The sequence below is a fragment of the Diorhabda sublineata genome, chromosome 3, assembly GCF_026230105.1.
Source record: "Diorhabda sublineata isolate icDioSubl1.1 chromosome 3, icDioSubl1.1, whole genome shotgun sequence".
NCBI lineage: Eukaryota > Metazoa > Arthropoda > Insecta > Coleoptera > Chrysomelidae > Diorhabda > Diorhabda sublineata.
In genome coordinates, this window is record NC_079476.1 from 1,832,718 (window position 1) to 1,857,951 (window position 25,234).

At 30.6% G+C, this 25,234-nt stretch overlaps 1 protein-coding gene across 1 annotated transcript in view; it reads right to left on the reverse strand.

Moving 5' to 3' along the window:
* Nucleotides 1–25,234, reverse strand: part of LOC130441239 (kin of IRRE-like protein 2) — a 649,517-nt gene that overhangs the window by 1,465 nt on the left and 622,818 nt on the right. The gene's annotated exons all lie outside the window — the stretch shown is intronic.

Here is a 25,234-nt window from a genome sequence, read left to right on the forward strand (position 1 = left end):
CAAATAGTTTTTTCGTTTCGGATAATTTTTTTATGCATATATGGCCCATTTCAAAAAGATAAGGTCTCTTGTCTTTTTACCTTATAATGTATACGAGTATTTAAAAATTTATGAATCAACGATTTTCACCATCTTTCGATGTTAATAAGTCTTAACCAACTAAACATTTTTAAAAATTAAAAAATCGTACTTATTCTTTGAACCTTGGTTTACAAATTGGTATACTTCGATATTAATGCAGGTCCGACGTTTGGCACTTATCGTAATTGACAATTAAACGCTTTATCAACGTTGTAGATCGTGGCGACAAGCCTCGATCACCGCGAGCCGACCGCGAGCAGCTCTGTTCTGGTGAGCATTTTATATTGCGCGGTGTGCAGATTTTTTTGTACTGACATTCTCTCGAAGTTCAGAGTACTGAAACTGGGAGCGTATGAAGACGAAGATCTCTGGCAACTACAGCAATCCCATATGTAGCGTCTAGGTTGTGCGACTTTGCTTAGTTTCGTCTAATAAGGGCCTAAGCATAATAAAATATTTAAAACTGATCCTTTGATTTTTTTGATGGTTCCATTTTTATATAGTCAACAACCAGGATTATTTTCGGCTCAGAATTATAAAGAATTAGTCACCAATTTATAATTTTTGGTTACTTTCGGAAAATCTGCTGCACCTGGGTTTTAAAAACAGTTAACTGAAAGTTTTTAATAACTTTTGGTTGGTATAAGATCGAATTTATGATTAGATATTAGATTAGACAAAATGTCAAGGATTGAGTAGCGGATTTGTTTGAAAAATGATGATTTCTGGGCCAACTGGAGATATTTACATCCATATGTAGATACAAATTTATATATGCCTGTTAATGTATATTCCAGAGGGTAATTTGATAACTAAGTTGCTCGAAATTTAGCATCCAGCCTCATTGAATACATATAAATCATCCATTTGAATAATCAGTCTATCACGATCCGGGAACATATTCAAATTTGAAGAGCCGTTTATTCATTAAGTGTGAAAGTGTGAAAAATAGAAATTACTCATTTTATTTTATATACTTTGAATTTCTCCTTCTCAATTCATGGTATTTTCATGTTATTAGTTAATTAGATTATAATTTGAAGTTGCTTTTCTAAAAAAGTTAATTTTTTATCAAAGAAAATTTTATGTTATATGTATATTAAATGTCAAGTCGGTCTATGAAATTTTGATTTTATATTGGAAACTATGATTTAAGGAAAGAAAATCATATTTTATTGTATAATATTCGTATCGGTTTTAATAATATCGAATTCATAGTAAAATTTGGAAGCAATTACGTATTTATAGAATAATATTATTTGTTTTCGAAAAAGCATTTATTCTACCTATATAAAAATAGATAAGTATATATACAATCAATAATATTTTTCTACTTTAGGTACCTATAACATAATTCTGAGCATCCCTATTATAATCCGAAAACCCTTCATGGCATCTCCATTATCCATTTAGGAAGGTTTGAATCCTCGTAGGAGGGTTTTGACCCTAGTAGGAAGCTCGATTACAAAGTAATGTGATAGGTCCTAAGTTGAAGTGACAAGTTATGAATGATTCTAAATTTCTATTCACGAATTTATTCATTTTATTTTTATTATCAATTTTACCTAACTTAGTATTTCAGATCGTTCGTTTCCATTGTCGCCAAGTTCGAGATATACAAGTAGTGTGATAATGATAAAAAATCTAAACTAAAGTTACAAATTTTACCCTCAAGTGCCGAATGGTATTAGAAGTAGCGATAAAAACAATTAACGCAAAATAGTAAATTGAAAAAAAAAATGTGTGAATGCGATGTGATCGGGCTGATACTGCTGATTCCTCGGCGGCTCAGATCATTTAAAATCAAGTAAGATGGTTTGAGAATGTGCTCAGGACAGGAGTCTGCAGAGTGTTTAAAAGAGTGTCAGTGTATGAATACGGTGTATGTACATAGTAAAAATTATTGTGGATCAAGAAAACTCAGCAGTGATAAAATATTTTACTAGAAATCAAAAATATTCCATGTAAACTAAATTTAAGCCGATACGTTGAATTATATTTTTCTAGAATACACTTTTTAAATTAAAATATCCCAAATATCAAAAGTTTAAAGGACTGTAACGAGATGGGTAGTCCTTGCTGACCAATTTGAGCTGCAACCAAAGATATATTGAAGGTTGCAGTAAATTGGAAATGGAAACTGTTTTGTAAACATCTAATCCAAGTTTTCGTAACAGTTTCTTCTATGATCAGAAATAAAGAACAATACCTGTCTTGTGATGATTTTGTAGCTTTGTAAATACAAAAATTAGTGAGGTAAGTGTTGAGGACATTTTCATCATATTATTAGCATATTTGCTGCTGTTATAAACTTAAGAGTGGTGTTGTTTGAAGCCAAAGTACAGTTGCGATTTTTGAGACATTTTAGAACAGCAAAGTTGGTTTTTTTGACTTATAATGGTGTTGAACTGTGTTGAATATAATTGCAATAATGTGCATGACACAAACAAGGCTCTTTCTTTTCAAACGTAAGTCTGTTTTCGATATTTCTTGCCACAAATATTTCTAACCTTAAAAATGTTTTTGTAGTTTCCCTTTTAATCGTACAGAAATTTTTAAATTTTAGATAAGACCCTTATGCAGATTGGAATCTGTCGAGAACAAGTAGATTATTCGGGAACATTCCCTACCATCAGATTAGCAAGATTTAACTGGTAATAAACGAAAAGTGTTAAAACTTGATGTCGTTTCGAATGTGTTAAATTTTTCAAAACATCTCAAAGACGTCACGGAATCTCGAAAAGAACCAGCACGACTAGTAAATTTTGAACGATATTCAGAACCAATGGAACTAGATCCTAATTTGAAATGTAGAATGCACCGTTATTCCAAATTGTGGAATAATGAAATTCATGGAAAATGACGGAACTAATTTTAATCAAAAATTGCTAAAATGTTTTAACGTTAATGAGGTTTTAAGGTTAATTTAAGCAGTAATTGGGGTTTTAGATAGATTAGACTGAAGTTTCAGTTGTATATGTATTTTTTATTTGAAATATAATGCTTTTATTTCTTAACACCTTGTATAGTCATACTTTGACTTTGTATACTTGATAATATTACGTTATTTTTCCCAAATATACGTTTAGAAATTCCAAAATGTAGATTTTATTATAGTAGCGACGTAAAATCAGGAAGTCCATTTTATTGAATCAACTATTGAGTGAATCATATCATTCGGCCCCACTTTTGCAGCGGTACGTACCCGTTCCATTAATTTATCGAGCTCTATGATTACCATAAACCAAACCATAGACAACTGACAATTAAAATAGAGAGCAGAAATTTCCTATTGTTCTAAGTCGATGGTTCAAATTCAATCAATCAATTCAAGTAATCAACTTGTGGCTGAGGCTCATGTTGAGAGGATAGCTGATATTTTTCACAAGACCCTCTACAAATCGTTGACGATTGAGAAAAGAAAGAGAAATTTTCAAATGATCAGTTGATCTTTGAAGATGAAATTGAAAAAAAAACTAGATGATAGGAAAAAGTTTTCCAAAAACTTTGGATTCGTTGTTTAAAGGAAAGTACTCATTTCCAATTTGCTGTAAACTATATACTATATGCTATTGATAATAATGAAAAAAATGTTCTTAGATCGTTTTTCATACATCACGCATCGTCTTTATTAAAGTATGAATATTCTGAAATAAATGTTTTAGGCTTTGGAGTGTTTTTTAGAAATTACTTCGATTTTACACATAATTTTTGATTTTTTCGCTAAACTGTGTTGATCAAAATAGGTTTGAGCAATAAACCATTCAGAAATATTATAATTGATGTTGAACATTAGCTAATTCAATAACGATTTTAACCAATTTTTTAACTGTCAAATTATGAACATCCAACCAATTTTATATAAACACTAGCTTTTACCCGCGGCTTCGCTCCCATAGAATCTATTAAATAAGTATCAGAAATCATTATAATAGAAAAGAACGAACTCTGTAGCTATATTAGAACCTGAGATATAAATCTTTGAATTTAGAAAAATTGCCAAAAACCTACAAAAATCCATAACTCCACATTGAATGTCCGCGCCTAACTCCTCTCCAACTCAACCGATTTAAGTGTTCAAAAACTCAAAAGAAAGAGGGTATTTCGTTGAGTGTTCTTAAACTAAAACGAACTGCGTAGCTATATTAGAACCTGAGATATAGATCTTTGAATGTAGAAAAATTGCCAAAAACCTACAAAAATCCATAACTCCACATTGAATGTCCGCGCCTAGCTCCTCTCCAACTCAACCGATTTAAGTGTTCAAAAACTCAAAAGAAAGAGGGTATTTCATCGAGTGTTCTTAAACTAAAACGAACTGCGTAGCTATATTAGAACCTGAGATATAGATCTTTGAATGTAGAAAAATTGCCAAAAACCTACAAAAATCCATAACTCCATAGTGAATGTCCTCGCCTAGCTCCTCTCCAACTTAACCGATTTAAGTGTTCAAAAACTCAAAAGAAAGAGGGTATTTCGTTGAGTGTTCTTAAACTAAAACGAACTGCGTAGCTATATTAGAACCTGAGATATAGATCTTTGAATGTAGAAAAATTGCCAAAAACCTACAAAAATCCATAACTCCACATTGATTGTCCGCGCCTAGCTCCTCTCCAACTCAACCGATTTAAGTGTTCAAAAACTCAAAAGAAAGAGGGTATTTCATCGAGTGTTCTTAAACTAAAACGAACTGCGTAGCTATATTAGAACCTGAGATATAGATCTTTGAATGTAGAAAAATTGCCAAAAACCTACAAAAATCCATAACTCCATAGTGAATGTCCTCGCCTAGCTCCTCTCCAACTTAACCGATTTAAGTGTTCAAAAACTCAAAAGAAAGAAGGTGTTTCAGCGAGTGTTCTTAAGCTAAAACAAACTCTGTAGCTACATTAGAACCTGAGATATAGATCTTTGAATGTAGAAAAATTGCCAAAAACCTATAAAAATCCATAACCCCACATTGAATGTCGGCCTAGCTCCTCTCCAACTCAACCGATTTAAGTGTTCAAAAACTCAAAAGAAAGAAGTTGTTTCAGCGTGTCTCTATCTTGAATAGAACCTGAGATATTGAGGATAGAACTTGAGAATGGTGAAAATTAGATGAAATCCGATGGTTGATGGCTGATCTGTGCATCAATACCTTTCATTGAAAAAAAAAATTAAGCAAATCGGTTGGGTAGAACGCCTGAACGGACTCGGAATGAAAATCATCATTTTTTTAATGTATAAGATGGCCTTAACTGATAAAACCTAATAAAGCTAGCTTATAGTAGAAGATCGAATTCGAGAGAGCTATATATCACTATCAAATCGAATCCTGTTGAACTACGTGTATTCGAAATAGCTGATATCAATGAACATTCATAAAGATACGTTGAGGGAATTTACATCTTCTTCTACTACGATGCCATTACGAGGCTGTCGATCCAAATGGCTATTATCGCACGAGAAACCGCAACTCTGAAAATTTCTGTAGACGTCTATCCGAGCCATCTGCGCAAGTCTTTCAGCCATTAATTTTGTCTATGGCCAACCGATTGTTTTCCTTCGATCTTCCCTTCTATTATAATGCGGTACTGCAAACTTACTCTCCTTCATTGTCGTGAGAAGTTACCCATTTGCTGTAAGACCTCTATGTTTGTCTTATGTTCCATCCGAGATATCAGCAGGATTCGTCTGTAGACGTACATTTCGAACGCATCAATTTTTTTCTCCGTGGTCCAGCTTTTGCATCCGTGCAGAAGAAAAGTGAAGCATTCTGGTCGGGAGTTCCAGGCTGAGTTTGCAGTTTGCCAGAAGCGTTCTCATGTTGTTCAGAGTTTTCCGCGCTTGCTCAATTCTTAATATGATTTCGAGTTTTGAGTCGCAATTGGTGTATGAAGAGCGTGCCCAGACATCTAATAGATGACACTTGTTCAATGATCTCTCCATGGAGTCTTAGGGTGGCGTTTCTTGGTATTTTTGAGAATACCAATAGTTTGGTCTTAGACGTATTCATATAAAGACCTACATCATTATAGAAAAATGCGATAGAACATGTAGGTGGAGCCCAACCACCACTGAACACAAAAATTTAAATAAAGTCCACGAATTCGTGTTGCAAGTTCGCCAAATAGTTGACGATTCACAAGTTGATGGAAACGATCGTCAAATTAAACGAATTATTCTTCGAATTGCTTCATAATCCATCGTATAACCCAGATCTGGCCTCCAGTGACTACTGGCTATTTACTGATCTCAAAAAAATGCTCGTCGGTATGGAATTCAGCTGAAATGAAGAAGCAATTGCTGAAACTGAAGCCTATTTTGAGGCAGAAGACAAATCCTTCTACAAGCACGACTTCTACACGAGAAGTAAGAGATTGTATTGTTCTTAAAGAAGATAAAATTGATTTTTGGCAAGGAAAATGTGTTTTCTTAGTTAGTCATACGACTTATTGAGTGATGTGTTCAAAATTTGGTTCCAAATTAGATGTTTAACTGTTTGGGATTAAAAAAAAAGGTTAAAATCGATAAACTTCTACGTGAGCCTTCCAGTCTTAATTTATATTATAAAGTTGTAATCAATATCTGTTGAGTAATTAAATCACTAACAGGAATATTAGAATTACTTGCAATATTATAAAAATTTTTGGAACTTTGAAGATTTTGCCAAGATTGATTCACAAAGTTGTTTCAAACTTATATAATCAATTAATTCAATTTCAATTTAAATAGAATTTGTTCATATGCTGGAAATCTTTTTTTTTTATAAAGAATCATTTTTATATTCAAAAATATATATAATATTGCCACACCCACATTAATTTTGTGTATATTTGGATAAATTTAATATGAATTTCATTATAAAAGTCGAAGGGGTTTTTGTCATTTGACCGAAGTTGCTGCAAATTGTTATACCAAATGGAAGACTTGTTATTTTGAATGTGTTCAATTGGAAATTTCCTTTTTGATAAACTGAGTATTTTCATAAGAAAGTTTATAAAAAATTAATGATTTTTAGAAGAATTTTCTTGTTCTATTCCTTGTGATATTTTTATAAAGACTGTGTAGGAAATGCGATAAAAAACCTTGAAGTTGAAACAGTGATAAAATTTTTCCAAGATCTCCATGGAAGATTTTCACTATTTAATGATTTTCTTATATATTTCTTTAATGGCTTTATAATATTAATCCAAAAATTCTTAAGAATACGTATGAATCAATTAGGATTCGAGATCATTGTTTTTCTTGATAAAATAGTAGGTGGAATGGAAACTCATAATAAATGGATAACGAATTGAAGTGAAGTTAATTCGATATACTAGGTACTACTAGTATAGTACCTAGCTAGTAGACATAGTAGACATTTCAACAAATGCGTTACACCGAATATTAACTGAAAATTTGGACATGAAAAAGCTGTGCGCGTTTGCTCTTAATGGAATAAAAACAGCGCCGTGAAGATGTTGTCATCGAGTGTTTGGCCGTGTCTCACAGAAATAAAGGCGTTTGATAACCATGGATGGAACGAGGGTCCATCACTTCACAACCAAAACAATGGACTCAAAAGAGAGAACCGGTCCCGAAGAAGGCAAAGACCGTTCCATATGGAGGCGTCGGTTTTTTAGGATGCGCGTGGGATAATGTTCATTTAATATCATGAAAAAGGCAAAACTATTAATGACGAGAATTATGCCAATATATTGCAAATTTTGGGCAAATAAATAAAGCAGAAACGGCCGCATTTGCCTAAGAAGAAAGTGTTGCTTCGTTAAGACAATGCACCAGCTTACACATCAATTATTGCAATGGTCAAATTGATAAATTATAGTTTTAATTGCTACCTATTTGCCAGATTTAGTCCCCTCGGAGTATTTTCTGTTCCAAGATTTTGAAAAATGGCTCGTTAGTTAAAGTTTAGCCAGCAGGTGATATCGGCAGTTGATGGCAAATTTGGGGAGCTTGACGATTCTTTCTACTTTTGGTACCATCCTCGTAGAAGCTTATTTTATTGTATCTTTGCCATTCTTGCAGGAACAGACGGCTTTTTATATAGTCTCACAAGAGAAAAAAAGCATCTCAATGTTTGAGGTGGCCTGCAGTTGGTTCTCCTTTGCCTCATAAGGGCATTGTAATAAACTGAAGCACCATAATGTGAAAATTTTTGATACGTAATCAAAATGGAGGAAATGCTTCACAAAACATTCAGATTCATAATAAAAAGAATCCGTTTTTGATTATTTTACAATTAATTTAAACATTAGATAATATCCTCCGACTTACTACTTGAAATAAATAACTAAACTTATTTTTAAGTACAACGACAATTTCATTTGCAATATCACCAAAACTATAGTGGAAATTTGTTTCATTCTTTAATGTATTCATTCGAAAATTTTTCAATTAATTAAAATTTGAAAATGGATTGATCATTCACAAAACATACTACGATTTTATGTAGTTTGGATTGAAGCGGTAATTTAACTTTCCATTTGATAGAACAATTTTCACAATCTACAAAATAACATGTAGTAACCATTTTAGAAAAATATCACTTTTATTCTCTTGAACCACAATTCTTTCAACTTTTTTCATATACCAATAAGAAAATTAATTTAAATTTCATTGTATTAGCAGAGTTATTTTCATGTTAGTAAAAGTACCAAGATACATATTCAACTTTTAAAATTGACACACCGATACTTATTAACGATATACATTCAATAATTCGATTTTAATAAAATATTGTTGCCATTCATGTGGTAATTGTTGAATTATTCGACAGAATTTTGCAACTGATTATCAAATATTCAATTCGTCGATCATGTAAATTAACGAAGAGCTTATTAAAATATTTTCATTCAATTGCGCACCACTGAAAGCTTCACGAATTTTCATTGTAGCGTTATTCCCAAATCATTTAATGATGACGTTATCAATCAAAAGTATTCCTACAGTTTTTTGGTTTTCTATCCACATTATAATGGTAGGAATGTCGCAAAGAATGAATTCATTGCGATTTTAATGATCACCAAGAAAATTATTATACAAAATTGTTGTAGAGAAAATTGATTTCCTTCTCGAGTTTTTCCATGATTCTTTGTAGTAATTGACAATACTGTATACCATTAAAAAAATTTAACTGAAACGAATAACCGAGTACAGGTCATAATTTCTGAATCGATATATGTTAATGTTAATACTGGGGTAGCACAAGCAGGGATTTAGAGATTGAGTCGTCGCAGATGGATATACAAGGGAATACCTTGTACCTAGTTAATTTTCAACTAAAAATACAGTTGAGTACGAAAACTTATTTTGAACGTTCTGAGCAAATCCTGTAATTCCATAAAATTGTTTAGTGCTGTTTTCCTAGTATACCATATTCTTTAAGTCCAAAAAGCAATATTTTTAAGCACCAAAGTGCTTTTTACCGGTTCTTTCATATCGAATAATACAAATAGATTGCGTTGTTTGCTGTAGATAAACCTTTCAAAATATTTTAATTTGCATGTAATTATCCAACTGGAAAAATTACGGGTATATGCCGCAAGAATCATGTAATAGAACTCAATCTTTTTTGGTATAATAAATAACTTATAGATAACTAATCAAAGGCTGAACAGACAAAAGTCACACTTCCAGAATGATTTCTCGATAGTTTACTCAGATTAAAATGAGTAGGTATGCAGATGTCCTTATGCAAGTCTTAAAAAAAAGTCGAAACGTCAAATTTTATCTTTCTTTTGGAAATTATTAAAAAAAATAAATTTACGTCTTAAAAAAAAGTCGAAACATCAAATTTTATCTTTCTTTTGAAAATTATTCAAAAAAATAAACTTAGGTCTTAAAATAAAGTCGAAACGTCAAATTTTATCTTTCTTTTGGAAATTATTAAAAAAAAATAAATTTACGTCTTAAAAAAAAGTCGAAACGTCAAATTTTATCTTTCTTTTGAAAATTATTCAAAAAAATAAACTTAGGTCTTAAAACAAAGTCGAAACGTCAAATTTTATCTTTCTTTTGAAAATTATTAAAAAAAATAAACTTAGGTCTTAAAAAAAAGTCGAAACGTCAAATTTTACCTTTCTTTCAAAAATTTAAAAAAAAAAATAAACTTAGGTCTTAAAACAAAGTCGAAACGTCAAATTTTATCTTTCTTTCAAAAATTATTAAAAAAAAAATAAACTTAGGTCTTAAAACAAAGTCAAAACGTCAAATTTTATCTTTCTTTTAAAAATTATTAAAAAAAATAAACTTATGTCTTAAAAAAAGTCGAAACGTCAAATTTTATCTTTCTTTCAAAAATTTAAAAGAAAAAAATAAACTTAGGTCTTAAAAAAAAGTCGAAACGTCAAATTTTATCTTTCTTTTAAAAATTATTAAAAAAAAAAAATAAATTTACGTCTTAAAAAAAGTCGAAACGTCAAATTTTATCTTTCTTTCAAAAATTATTAAAAAAAAAAATAAACTTAGGTCTTAAAACAAAGTCGAAACGTCAAATTTTATCTTTCTTTCAAAAGTTATTAAAAAAAAATAAACTTAGGTCTTAAAACAAAGTCGAAACGTCAAATTTTATCTTTCTTTTAAAAATTATTAAAAAAAATAAACTTAGGTCTTAAAACAAAGTCGAAACGTCAAATTTTATCTTTCTTTCAAAAATTATAAAAAAAAATACGTCTTAAAAAAAGTCGAAACGAAAATAAAATTATTAAAAATAAACTGATTTCAAATCAGAAGAGACCTAAAATCAAGAACATTTAGATCATTGAAATGAATAAATATATAATATATTTTATAAGGAAACAATAAAGGCGTCGAACGAAAAATTAAGCTCATTTTATGCTAGTAGGAAAGATATTGTATGCAATTCGTGTGTAAAGGCGAAAATAGAGCTTTACACACTTGTTACATTACATAGATAACTATTTGATTGGGTGTTCGGGTTTTGATATCAAAGATTTTTATTAATATAACAATCGATTTTGAAAACAGTTTCCTTACTGCTTTTGGGTAAATATAGCTTCATTTTTAGGGAGCTAAGATTTGCTATGTCTCCGATTGAAACGACATTAAGCAAAAATAGTCCCTCATATACAAAATTTGAAATTTCATTAACCACATATTAATTAAAAAAAAAAACATTGTGTAGGTACGTGTGTCAATTTAAAAAGTTAATTATGTTATTATTTTCACAAATTTGGGTGCAATTTAGAAATCCCATGGGAATAATTGAACTGAATATGTCTGATCAAGCTACCGTGTTCGATGTGCATGTGCATTATATACAGGGTGCATTCAGAGTGCTGTTAGTGTTCACATAATACATCATCATTCTCTAATATGTACAATTGTCTACATTTTGTTCTCCATTTTTTCTTAAGTTGATCTTAAGGACAAAGTTAATAATGTGATCAAACATAAAAAAGAGATTTCTTACCCTGTATACGAAAATTTATTGTCCATACATGAAATCGATAAGAGAATTTATTTACAATAATAGTTAAAAGAAACCTCCTTTTTCGGTGAAACACTATGTTATGAAAATGAAAATTTAATAACTGAAAATCAAATAAAAACATCAAAATATTCAACTACTCATTAATAGGTACAAAATTCGATTTTTTAATAACAATGCTACACTTACTAACGAATATTACTTTTCTAAATTCTTATGAAAACATTTTGAATCATAAGCTACGAAGCCAACACTAATCTGAAATTCAAGTCTTACCAACATAACTCTAAAAATAATATAAAAATATTTATGAAAATGTTATGAATTTTTTCAGCGTCAGATTTATATGATGTGATCACAAAATATAAAATTTAGTTCTCCAAATTTATATATTTATAAGAAATTTATGGTAATTTTATAGTTTCGTGGACCTCTCATTTTTTAGCTCTAGAAAATCGAAAAATTATCCGATTTAGATAATTTTTTTCACAAAATCTTCGTGTCTACGGTTGATTTACGAAAAAAATTATGAAAATAAAAAAATGGAAACATATATTGGTTTCAGGGCTTTAAATGATCATGAAAATGCACTAATTCACGTATAATTGTTGATTACTTTTTTCCAGATAATCAAATGAAGTTGTTATATTTTTTTTCATAATTTACACAAAAAAAAACAAATAAAAAAAATTGTACAAAAATGTTGATTTATCAGGTTTTTACAATTAAAAATAATAACAATTCCTCTTAAACTGACCTTTTCTCACATATAATCGTTTGTACTTTTTTTATTAACTAATCATTCAAGATATATGAACAAAAACATTCTTGAAATCACTTATTCTGATGAAGTGTACAAAATCAAAAGTTAATTTTGAAAAATTGAAAATTTCCACCATTGAAATAATGGTATCTTACTAAGGTTGACTGTTAAAGAGAATTTAAAGTCTTAAAACGATATAAAATCTTCAAGTGAGATATTTTCTATATATTTTCACATAAATTCGCCGTGAAAAAGATTTTTGGAAAAAATTCATCGAAATCGGAAGATTTTTTGATTTTCTAGAGCCAAAAAACTAGGGGACCGCGAAAGTATGAAATTACCATCAAAACTTATTATCAGGGTGTAAGAATAGAATTTATTTCTTTGAATCCTAGAAGTTGAGCAAAAATAAAAGATATTAAAAATTGACGAGGAAATTACTACTAGTCGATATTAAAAATATTGGAAAAAAGGTAATTATTTCCAATTGGGGCTCCAAGCAAAAATCGCTTCAAAAATTCTTTCCCCACCTGGAAACTCTTTTGAGTTTTTATGGGATTTCATCGAAACAAAAAAAAAACGATTTCAAGGTATACTATTGATCTTATTACTTATACTATTTAGTATATTAGTGACAAGGATGATGTGGGGGACTAAATAATTTTGTAATTAATAAAAATATTTATGTCCTTGTCAGTTTATTTTTTAAGCTATACCTATACCTAAAAATCATGTTTATTTCGATAAAACCCCATAAAACACATCTTCCTCCATTTATATATCTAATTATCTACCAATTTTTGTCAAAAGTTTCAATTCTAAATAATTTGCAAAAATAGGAATAATACTCTGAATAAACAGCAAAGATAAGATTGTACAAAAGTGATTACGCCGATCGTACCTCATGGATGTGAGTCCTGGGTGCTAACCCAGAAGAGTCCTGAAGAAATAGTACGATAGATAATGAGGGCTTGAGAATCAAAAACGAGTTATGGTAAAAAAGAACAACTGCTGGGCTAAAAGAAATATATAAAGAGCTTAGGAGTTACACAAGTAGTTAGAACCCAAGAATTCAGGTGGTTGGGATATGTGGACAAAATGAATGCAAACAGAATTCCCAAAAAAGCACAGACGTAGCGCGAGGAAATCAGGAGAAGAAGAGATAGACCAAAGAAGAAATGAATGGGAGAGGTAATATCACATTTGAGAAGAGAAGGAAGGACATAAACGAATGGAGAGGTAAAGTAAAGAGAATTAAGGAAAAAGAACACAACAGAGCTTAAAGAGTTTCATTATAAACAGATTCCAATATATATTTTCTTGATTATCTACGATTTTGATATATTTGATTTCGTATACATCATCGATTTGATTTTTACCTGACTAGTAGTTCACATTTGGAAGTGAACTGGGGAATGTTCAAGTACACGAATCAAATAGCAGCGCTGGCTGGTAACGAGAGATGCTACTCTGATGAGACGCAAGAATGTCAAAACTAGACAGCGTTTACAAATCTTTCCTTGTAATTGCGATCCATTAAGGATGTTGATATCGACAAAAAGGTCAAGGAACATCACGATCTTCAACGGAAATTCAGATTATTTTTTCGAAGTGATAAGTAGCAATCATATATATACACTAAATTGTATATAAATGAATGGAATATCGTTGGATTTGAATTAAATATTAATGGAATGAGAGGTTTTACATAGGTAATTCAAAAGTAGAGCAAGGTGTTGATATTGGGAATCCTAATTGAAAAAATGAGAATGGAAGGACTGTATGTAATTTATATGATTTTAGAAGTGATACAAGTCATGATGATTTCGTAGTCTTCAATAAGAGCTGCTCAGAAAAATACCTGAGGAGATGGACATGGGCTGGGATAATTAATTAATACCAATTTATTAAGGGAATAGAAGAAAAAAACAGGTGAATGTAGGGAAATTACTATAAGAAAACAGTAAAAAGCAACTGTAAAATTGAATGCAGTTCTATTCTTTCAACATAATATTATACAAATCAACAATAATGTTGATTTTCCAAAATTTATTCAATTTATAGGACAAAAAAGGGATCGTGAAATGATTATACACTATTAGAATATACAAATTTTAGTGCGTAAAATTCAATAATTTTCCAGTTATATTGGTTTGACTTATAGCAAAATATTACTAATAAAAAAAACCACAAACATCTATTTGGTTAGAAAAATGAAGATGAATTTTTTCCGTAAAATTTTATGAGATGAGTGTGTGCGCACAGTGCCCAAAAAAACAGTTCAATCGGCAGTAACAAAGGTCTATCATCGTTCTGAAACGTTTCGTTGTCTCGAAAAAAATCTTGTTTCTATAATATATTTCGTAATAATAGAAACGTCAACAACAACTTTACATTGTTATCATGTTTTTGAACCAAACTGCTATTCCCGAATTTAAATAGAATCGATTAAAATAATAATAATTAAATATATTAATTTCACACTTCGATGTAGTAAGCTAGGCAATTGAGTTTCACTAGTTAAAAATGATTAGAGATTAACGAAGCTTTTTCTTGAAAATACATGTTACATATAATATTCATGTATATAATAACTTCTAGAGCAAAAAACAGCATCCAAAGTTCATATTTTGGTCAGAAGTTGCTGTCACTATTAAACTTTATTCAAAGTAAGTTGAAGAGAGCCCCATGTATGGAGATTTTTTATTTTTGTTATTTTAACTAATGTTTACAAAATAATAAACATCGAAAAGACCTAAAATATTTATTTTGTCGATATTTAGCTACGAGGGCCGTTTTTTTTAGGCTATAAATAGAAGACAAGTTCATATAAAACAATAATTTTAGTATCAAAAGATTGATACACTTTCCAACATAATCAACGAGGAGATTGAGACGTTTGTCATATCTGTGGGCAAAGTTTACCGCCAATGTAGTCTAACCGTTCAGTAACAATAAAGTACGAAACAGACCTTGACACTCCTGGAAATTCCGTAGACAAAGTAGTAATGTTGAATCTGCGGTTTTCTTCAACTATTCTGTCAACTCGTTGAACCAGGTAATCTGAAACGTCCTTGGCCCCCTTCATTATGAACATCATTACGACCATTTTTCAATTTTCGTCACCATTCTCGTATAACACCATCATTCATGAAGTTTTCCCCATACACACGACTCATTCTCCGATAGATGGCCTTCAGCCTGTAGAAAACGAATCACACTTCGCAATTCACACTTGGCGGGAGCATAAATAATGGCGGACATGTTTACGTGGCTGTAGCACTACGCCGACTGACGCCTGAATATCAACAACATCTATTGAGGAACAAACAGCTCTCGTATTAAATGAAGTCATTACTCAATTCTTTTGTTTTCAAATGAAATACTTGTTTTATAAACGACACAAAATAATATCGATAAAGAGCGAATCATTTCAGCTCATAAACCAGAAGAACAAACTTAGTTCTTGAGATTAGCGCAGGTTCCAAATAAAAATACCGGCCTATTTTCCCGAAAGAAAAAAATTGGCGGAAAAACTTCATGTAGTACGCGCGTCAAACGTTTCATAACTTTGTTTGAACGTCAAATAAAAACGCTGTAATAGCGTAAGTAGTTTTTCAAGCCGGAAAACTCTCGCAAGAATTTATCGAAAGTGTCTGCAAATTCATGCGTTAAGTTCGGACCTCGAATAAGGGCGCTGCAATAGTGTAAGAAGTTTCGCAAGTCAAAATACCGTCGCAAGAAGTAATTGAAAGTGCCGGATCGAATTTTTTAAAACAGCACTGGAAAATCCTACGAAAATCACTGATTATTTTGGAAATAATTGTAGTCCATACACGTTTTCTATTCAGTAAAATATATTTGATAGAATTAGATTAAAAAAATATTTCTTAAAACTACTTTGGAAGCAATCGATACATTCTACGATAAATTGTGTGTTTTCTGCGAATTTGTGTCAAAAACACCCTTGCCTGTTAACTCATATGCCCCACGATTAAATCATTATTTATATACCTACATGACAAGTTTGTTTGTAACGTGAGGGAAGTACATGTATGTAATTACTTTCGGTAAGTAAATATCTTTTAAATCGCGTGGCTTGTGTTATTACATTATTTTAATAAGTGTTGCCTTTTGATTCATTTATATCATACAACATATGCAAACGTGTTGTATTTATTTACATACTTTCTCTTGCTTATAAATATCACTCATTTCACTAATTCGTCCTTTTTTCACTACGACTATTTATTCAAAACAAACTTACTGCATTTACACAAATCATTTATATATCAAAATAAAACTCTACAAAGTTCTAGAATAAAAAGAAGCAAAAGAATTAAGTGAATAGACGTTTCTAGGAAATATTTAAAAGAAATAATGTAAATAAACCGCCTGGTATTATAAATAGTTCTAAAAGGAAAAGAAAAGAGTCTTACGCAATTCATATAAAGTAAACGACGCCGCGCGAATTCGCTGAATCTTTAACATTACAATTAAAATACACTGCGGTTTTTGTTTGATTTCAAAAAAAAATTTAATCAAAAAACAGACAAAGTGATATATGAAAACGGTCAACATCTGAAAAAGCCTATGCAGATGATTCCGTATTAATAGTTAAAGTCACAAACTGGAAAGTAAAATAAGTTTTAGGAACATTAACATAAAGATTAACGAAAAGAAAACAAAGAAAATGATTATATTCAAAGACGGAAAGGTACATGAAATATATTGAGATGAAACGAAACTAGAACCGGTGAATCATAACTTTAAATAACTAGAATCGAAAATAACGGAAGACTCTAGTATCAAGGATGGTATAAAGTGGCGGCATAAAGACAGAAGTACCAAAAAAGCCTTTCTTGCAATGTAAGAGATACCAAAATGAAGAAAAATACAAAATTTTTGTAGAGTAGCCACTCCTATACTGACAGGGCTAAAACATGGCTACAAAAATAGAGAACAGGGAGCAGGAGATGATATATCTATGGAAAATATAAGGTAAAACAATCAGACAGGATTTATACAAACAGGAAACATCTAAGATGGTTTGAATATGTTACAAGAATGAGAAAATCTAAAATGGTTAGAAGAATGTACCCAATAAAAGCAGCAAATAAGAAAAAAGTATGACCAAGATAAATATGGAATGAGGAAGTAATAGACAGGAAAGATTTGAGGATACTTTGGAGGAGCTGTACACCCACTAGACATGTTTAAGATCAAGTAGTGATATAGTACTAGAGAATGGAACTAATCAATATACATTTGATTTCAATATCAAAATGAAGAGATACATCGACTGATCTCAATCAACATCTTGTAAACACCGCAATTCACTGATAGGTTGAGAAGTGATTGTTGCTGATACAGAGGAAATTTGTGTTTCTTGTGGATCTAAATTTTTCATTTATAGATTCCAAAGGTCAGTGGTTCGAGTCAAGATTAATGGCAATCATGAAATCATACGTAATAAAATGAAGTTTTGGCGATACCGTATGGATAAGTTGGCAGTGGTCACATATAATTTCGGTGACAAATTTCACGTGTATCTATAGAATCGTAGCTTTAATAAGTTTTACTCTACATTTCCACATCTGTATTTATATTGTTTATCGTTGTGAATTAGTTAAAAGCGATTCTAAATATACATACGGCTATCTGTTGGTGAATTTCCTCAATTTCGAATCGGAAAGTCTGAAAGTGAACGTCGAAACGAGAAAATAATATTATTATTGATGATATTATTTTTGCCACCAACTACCTTTTATCTTGGAAAAATCCCTAAGGGTTAGCATCCTTCAATATAACCAAGCATGTGTTGGGACGTTTTTCAAAGGTACTAAAGTAAATGTTCGAAGGGTCGGATTAGTTTGTCTGTCCAAATAAGGTAAACAACTTTCCTGGAAATTTTAAGCTACATTTACTTAAGGAATAAGGGCTTTGCGCAAAATTCAACATTCTAGGGCAGGGACAAAAAAATAGATAAGAGGATTTTCAAACAAACCCCTATTATAGTGACGTTCTTTTTTATTTTTGAATAAATTGAATAGATATGGAAGTGAGGAAAGTACATTTGATAAATACTTTTTCATTTTATTTACTTTGATATAATTATATTCAATATACAGTGTGTTTCCAACATAAAATGGAATATTATTGTGAGCGAGTCCTAATTAAATTTCAAGATTATAAGGCTGCAGAATCTGATTTTCAATAGGACTTATTTCGATTATAATAATACACTAGTTAAAACTAAGCTCAAAAAATACTAAAATGGTTATAAAAAATGAATGAGCATTAAAATAATACTTCAAACTATCATTAGAGGTGACTCATGAAAAAAAATTGAGTCAGTTAGAGATTTTACTTTTGAAAATACTTTTTAAAACAACTTTATTGTTACAAAAATTATAATTTACAATTTTGTAATTTTACAAGCGAATGATCTTAATTAATTACACGATTGATTTAAGCAGTTTCATCATTTTATTATTTACCACAATCTTATTTATAATAAAATAAATGCTGATAGTTGTTCATGTAATTTACTTTCGCGTAATTTGCCACATTCATATAATTGTTTCAGACTTTTAACAATCCTCAAACTATATTATGACTGTTTTGAATTGAGATTTGGATCACTTTGAAATGTAATAATGATTCCGTGTATTCACCGATTAGTACTTTTGTCTGCGAAAGCTGGATACTAACGTACGTAAGGTCTTGGAACGTACCAAAATAGACAAGAAGCTAGAAGATAGAAAAATTGATTATACGGCTACCTGAGATGAAGAATGAGGAAAAGGTCTAGGAAGTTACAAAGCCAAGAAGACAAAATATGAAGATCAGAAAAAGACACCAACCACATGGAATCGTTTATTACTGATGACAAGGAGTTAATGACACAGATGCGATCGTAGCAATGGATAGAAGAAAAAGAACAAAAAATTATGCTTTTCTTTTCCGATTTATATATCTTTCTTAAGAACGTTCATTTTTCAATAAAGATTAAGCTTCAAATGAAGATTCAACTTCGTTAATCCGTAATTTCACAGTTTGTAAGTACAAAGTTAGAATAGTTTGTCGAGATTGTAATTAAATACTCTCAATTTTTAGTAGTGACTCTGATGGTTTTCGAAGATAATGATAGAGAACATTCCGAATTGATAAACACTATTCATCACATAACTTTTGGTGTTTTACCAGTTATGGTTTCATTTTGGAATCTCTATTAAGTTATTTCGTTAAATCAAGTACGACTATGTGAATGAGAATAAGGTTCTGGCAACTATTTATCCTCCATAGGTTAATTGGGGATCTTCTACAAGGAAATTTTAAACGTACTTAATATTGTTACGAACAACTCTACGACATAAGCCGTGGAGCCGCTCCTGTCCGGTTATAATGAAGCATTAAAATTTGGTGAAAGTGGCGGCGCTTTTAATATGCTTTTTCTATAAACATCGGCGAGTTGTGTATGTTATTTTTTAAGAACTGATTTCTAGAAAGTTCTTTTTATTCATTTGTTTCGTTTTTTTTTGTTTCCCAGAATTTTTGAGTATACAAAGTAGTTTGTTAAGCGGAGTGAGTCAGTTTATAACTAAAAGTCATAATGATCGAAACGAAATAGAAAAGAATTTGAATAAATTAGTAGTTAGTTAAATTTAGTGTGAGTGTTCAAATAAATTGAGTGCGTAAGAGACAGTGTTTATAAATTTACCTCACCGATGGATAGATAATAAAATATTACATTATGTGAGCTTTTTATTTTTATGTACACTGCTAATAATTTCTATAAAATCCACCAATAATACTAATTTTGCTGTTACCGGTCCCTTTTCATCAAATATTATATTGTGAAATTACTGCTCAGATTTTACTAAAAGCTTGAATCCAAAAGTATAATCCGTAATATTATAGGTTAGTTAGGTATGTTCAGTTCCAAATTTGGAAAAAGTAGAAATCAAATCCTCACATTTGAAGCTACAATATGAAAACTATATTTCACTAATTAACTAATTTTCTTATTCAAAGTTAATCATTTCCCACGTACATTTTATGTTTATAATGACTCAATCAGTACATATTTACAATACAAATTCAATAGATTGTCTTCAGAGAAGTGAGACATTGAAATTGAATAACATAATTATCAATCTGAAACCGAGCGTTGTGTCCAACAGTGATTTAGTGACAATCCACACAAGCTGAATACCAACCTTGTTAGAGGTCATGTTTATTAATGCTGGACATGTGTGATAACACGTTCTGCCAACAATCAAATACTATTTGTTTATTGGCTGGAAAATGTTCGAATACAGTGTTTAGGAAACACCGATAATGTTCCTTTATAGGTAATATCTATATGAGGGAACTACATTAATTGATCATATATGTTTATTGGATTGTTTTTCGAATAAATATTATGAACTGGACTTATTTAAATTACATAGAAAACAGTTTCACTGTGAAATTTCACAAAATGCAAAGTATTTTTCAATTTTAAAAAAATAGGAAACCAAAACAATGATCAGTGCGTGATCAGCACGTGAACGTAACGAGCGAAACGCGGCTTTGCATCGTGTCTGCCGCGTCGCTTAAGAAGCCGTTGGATCAGGTGGATTACAAGGCATCGAACTGCATTATTTATATTTGTCTGTTGCATAATTTGTGATGACCTGAAACATTCAACTATCGAAGAATTACATTTGATAAGTGAAAAAAGTGTATACAACATGTCCAGGAAAAGGTTGAAACTAAAATGTTGAAGACAGTGGAACTTCAATTGTGTCTGATGGAAATAAGGATACGAGGTCTGGTTATTAAATAACGAGACGCTGGGTATCTAGATATCGTCCCAAAACACGTTTTCGTTGATATTAATCTTAAATTTCTCTATAATTGGAAAAAAATCCGACTGAGTGCTATAAATCATTGCAAGAGACCTACGGGGACAATTCTCTATCTAGTGCGCGTGTTTTTGAGTGGTGTAAGCGCTTTATTGAGGGCCGAGAGAGCACTGAAGATGACCAGCGTCCAGGTCGCTTTGTGACTGATTCAACTCCGGTAATAGTGACCAAAATCAACCGAATTGTGCGTGCAGATCGTCGAATGAGCATCCGGATGATTGCCGAAGCTGTAAACACCGATAAGGAAAAAGTTTGTGCGATGTGACTGAAATTGATATCAAAAAGGAGCCCAAACATCAAACTTTTTATTTAGTTTATTGCTTATTGACTATTGTCTGTTTCCAAGGAACAAGCTTACGAAATCGATGAGATTTCATGAAAAACTACATTTTGATTTCAGAAGTAGATAGGTTTCCTAAATACCTGTATTTGCATTTATTGGCAAAACAACGAAATTTTCGAGGTGCTTGTATAAAAAGTGCATGAATCAATAAACAAAACGTGTTCCTCAGTTAATATCTACACTTCAATTTTATCATAATGTATAGGGTGAAAGTAAAAATTAGAACATTTAACTGGGAAATAACACCATGAAAATGTATAGTATTTGAATTAGTGAAATGGAAACATTGTAATACAGAAAAATTTTTTTTTTGTAATTATTCACAGCGAGTTTTGAAATATCAAGTCTGAACTTTTGACAAACATAATACAAAATTTTTCCTTTAATGTGGAAATTGGGAAAAAAATTTCACTAATTCTGATGAATTTCTGAAAAATTACATTGTTGATTTCAAAAATTATATGATACATATTTCACTTCATAATTTTTCTATAAAAAATTCTATAGTTTTGAAACTATATGAAATATTGATGGCTTTACCTCATTATGCAATAGATAAAACGTGTTTCTTATTTAATATTCAGATTTCATATCTCCGATTTCTACTCAGTCAACGTGTTAATGTTCAAGGACCGAAATAACTGAAGTAATAATAAAAATAAACCACATGGAGTTTGTTTTCGCTTTCAAATGATTCAAACCTGAAATATTTTCGAAAATAAGATACAAAATCTACTTTTCGAAAGAAAAATGAAGAACTAGAAACACTCAGTCAACATGTTAATGTCCAAGAACCGAAATAGTTGAAGTGATTTTACTAAAATGGAGAAGAAACAAATTAAAATACACGAGATGAGGTTTGCTTATGCTTTCAAACGTTCCAAATCTGCAATATTCTCCAAAATAAGGTATAAAACCTACTTTTCAAAGGAAAAAAGGAAAACGAAAAACATTAATTCAACGTGTTAATGTCCAAGAACCAAAATAGTTGAAGTGATTTTATTAAATTAAATAAAAAAACAGATAAAAATAAACCACATGGAGTTTGTTTTTGCTTTCAAACGATTCAAACCTGAAATATTTTCGAAAATAAGGTACAAAACCTACTTCTACAAAGAAGAAAAAAAACAAGAGACACTCATTTAACGTTTTAATGTCCAAGAATCAAAATAGTTGGAGTAATTTTACTTAAATGAAAAAAAACAAATAAAAATATCGTTCAATCAATCGTTCCAAATCTGAAATATTCTCCAAAATAAGGTATAAAAACTACTTTTCCAAGGAAAAAAGAAAAACTAAGATTACTCATTTAACGTGTTAATGTCCAAGAACCAAAATAATTGAGGTAATTTTACTAAAATGAAGAAAAAACAAATGTAAATACACGGGATGAGGTTTGTTTTTGCTTTCAAACGTTCCAAATCTGAAATATTCTCCGAAATAAGGTATAAAAACTACTTTTCCAAGGAAAAAAGAAAAACTAAAATTACTCATTTAACGTGTTAATGTCCAAGAACCAAAATAATTGAAGTAATTTTACTAAAATGAAGAAAAAACAAATGTAAATACACGGGATGAGGCTTGTTTTTGCTTTCAAACGTTCCAAATCTGAAATATTCTCCAAAATAAGGTACAAAACCTACTTTTCGAAAGAAAAATGAAGAACGAGAAACACTCAGTCAACATGTTAATGTCCAAGAACCGAAATAATTGAAGTAATTTTACTAAAATGAAGAAAAAACAAATGAAAATACACGGGATGAGGTTTGTTTTTGCTTTCAAACGTTCCAAATCTGGAATATTCTCCAAAATAAGGTACAAAACCTACTTTTCGAAAGAAAAATGAAGAACGAGAAACACTCAGTCAACATGTTAATGTCCAAGAACCGAAATAATTGAAGTAATTTTACTAAAATGAAGAAAAAACAAATGAAAATACACGGGATGAGGTTTGTTTTTGCTTTCAAACGTTCCAAATCTGGAATATTCTCAAAAATAAGGTACAAAACCTAATTTTCGACAGAAAAATTAAGAACGAAAAACATTCATTCAACGTGTTAATGTCCAAGAACCAAAATAGTTGAAGTAGTTTTACTAAAATGAAGAAAAAACAAATGAAAATACACGAGATGAGGTTTGTTTTTGCTTTCAAACGATTTAAACCTGAAATATTTTCGAAAATAAGGTACAAAACCTACTTCTACAAAGAAGAAAGAAAAACGAGAGACACTAATTTAACGTGTTAATGTCCAAGAACCAAGACAGTTGAAGTGATTTCATTAAATTAAATAAAAAAACAAATAAAAATACAGGACATGAAGTTTGTTTCTGTTTTCAAACGTTCTAAACCTGAAATATTTTCGAAAATAAGGTACAAAACCTACTTTTCGAAAGAAAAATTAAGAACGAGAAACACTCAGTCAACATGTTAATGTCCAAGAACCGACATAGTTGAAGTAATTTCACTAAATGGAATTTTTTCGAACAATTATCAATATCCGCAAGTTGATACTACTGAATATTTAATCCTATTACCACCGAGTGAAGCGTGAAATATTTTTTTTTCAGATTATTGAAGTTTTTGAAGCTTCTCATCCACTGTTAATATTTACTAGGCAAGGAACATTCGTTATCTGATATCTCACATTAATTTAGATTTCCTATGCACTTTTCAGAGTTAATATTTCTCTAATTCTGGGAAACCATCAAGTTGTTGTTAGCACGTATCAATAGCTCATCTGTTTATCAAGATGTCAGATAACCAAGAAAAAATAAACTTTTTTGTCAAGGTATAAACAGAAAGTTGTTGAAAAAGTTATTGGAAGTGTGCTAGAAAAAATTATAATATAATCCGGATTTAGATGAACCGAAGGTGGTGTATGGATCTGTTATTACTTCCATGTTTCTGAATTTGCAGCTTATTCGTGCTTCATTTAAGAAGTAATACGCTTCGTAAATAAATTTTTTTATTGCATCTCAATTTTAGACACCAAATATTTATTCGGTGTGATCTTTCATTTAATATTATCCTGAGATTTACCAAATTTCTCCAACTGATTTGTACGACATGTATTTTTAAGAAAAAACTGTTTTTCATCATTGAAAATTTTTTCTAGTCTATTAGGTAAACGTATAAGGAAATGAGTGAAGTGTGAACATCAAGTTCAAGTAAGTAGAATAACATATTTTCGCGCAGATTCTCCGAGAAAAACTAACAAGATTCAAGTACGTGATATATCAATATCAAAAAATAAATGGACCGGAATTAATTTTGAAAAAGCAAAATAACCAAGATATTCGATCAAATTATTCGTAGAATTTGAGGCAATAATTTGATCAAATTTACGATATGCAAATTGCTAATTTTGAACAAAAAAATTGATCTAAGGTATCCGAATGATTTCAAAAACACAATAACAATTCATGGAACTGAATACTCCATTTCAATATTACTGTAATCAATGTCTACCACAAATTCCTTGAACGAAAATAAGCCGATACATCAGTTCCAAGTCGTAATTGATCTGGAAACGTTGGTGATATTCTAACTGAACACACTGCTTACAAAACAAGACACAATTACACTAAACCAGTCTCTGAAGGTGATAACTTCGTTGTAGAAACGCAGGTCAGACAGTGTAATGGTGATTGTTAGTGTAGTGGTAGTGAAAACAGTGTGTTCAGTAATTTATTAT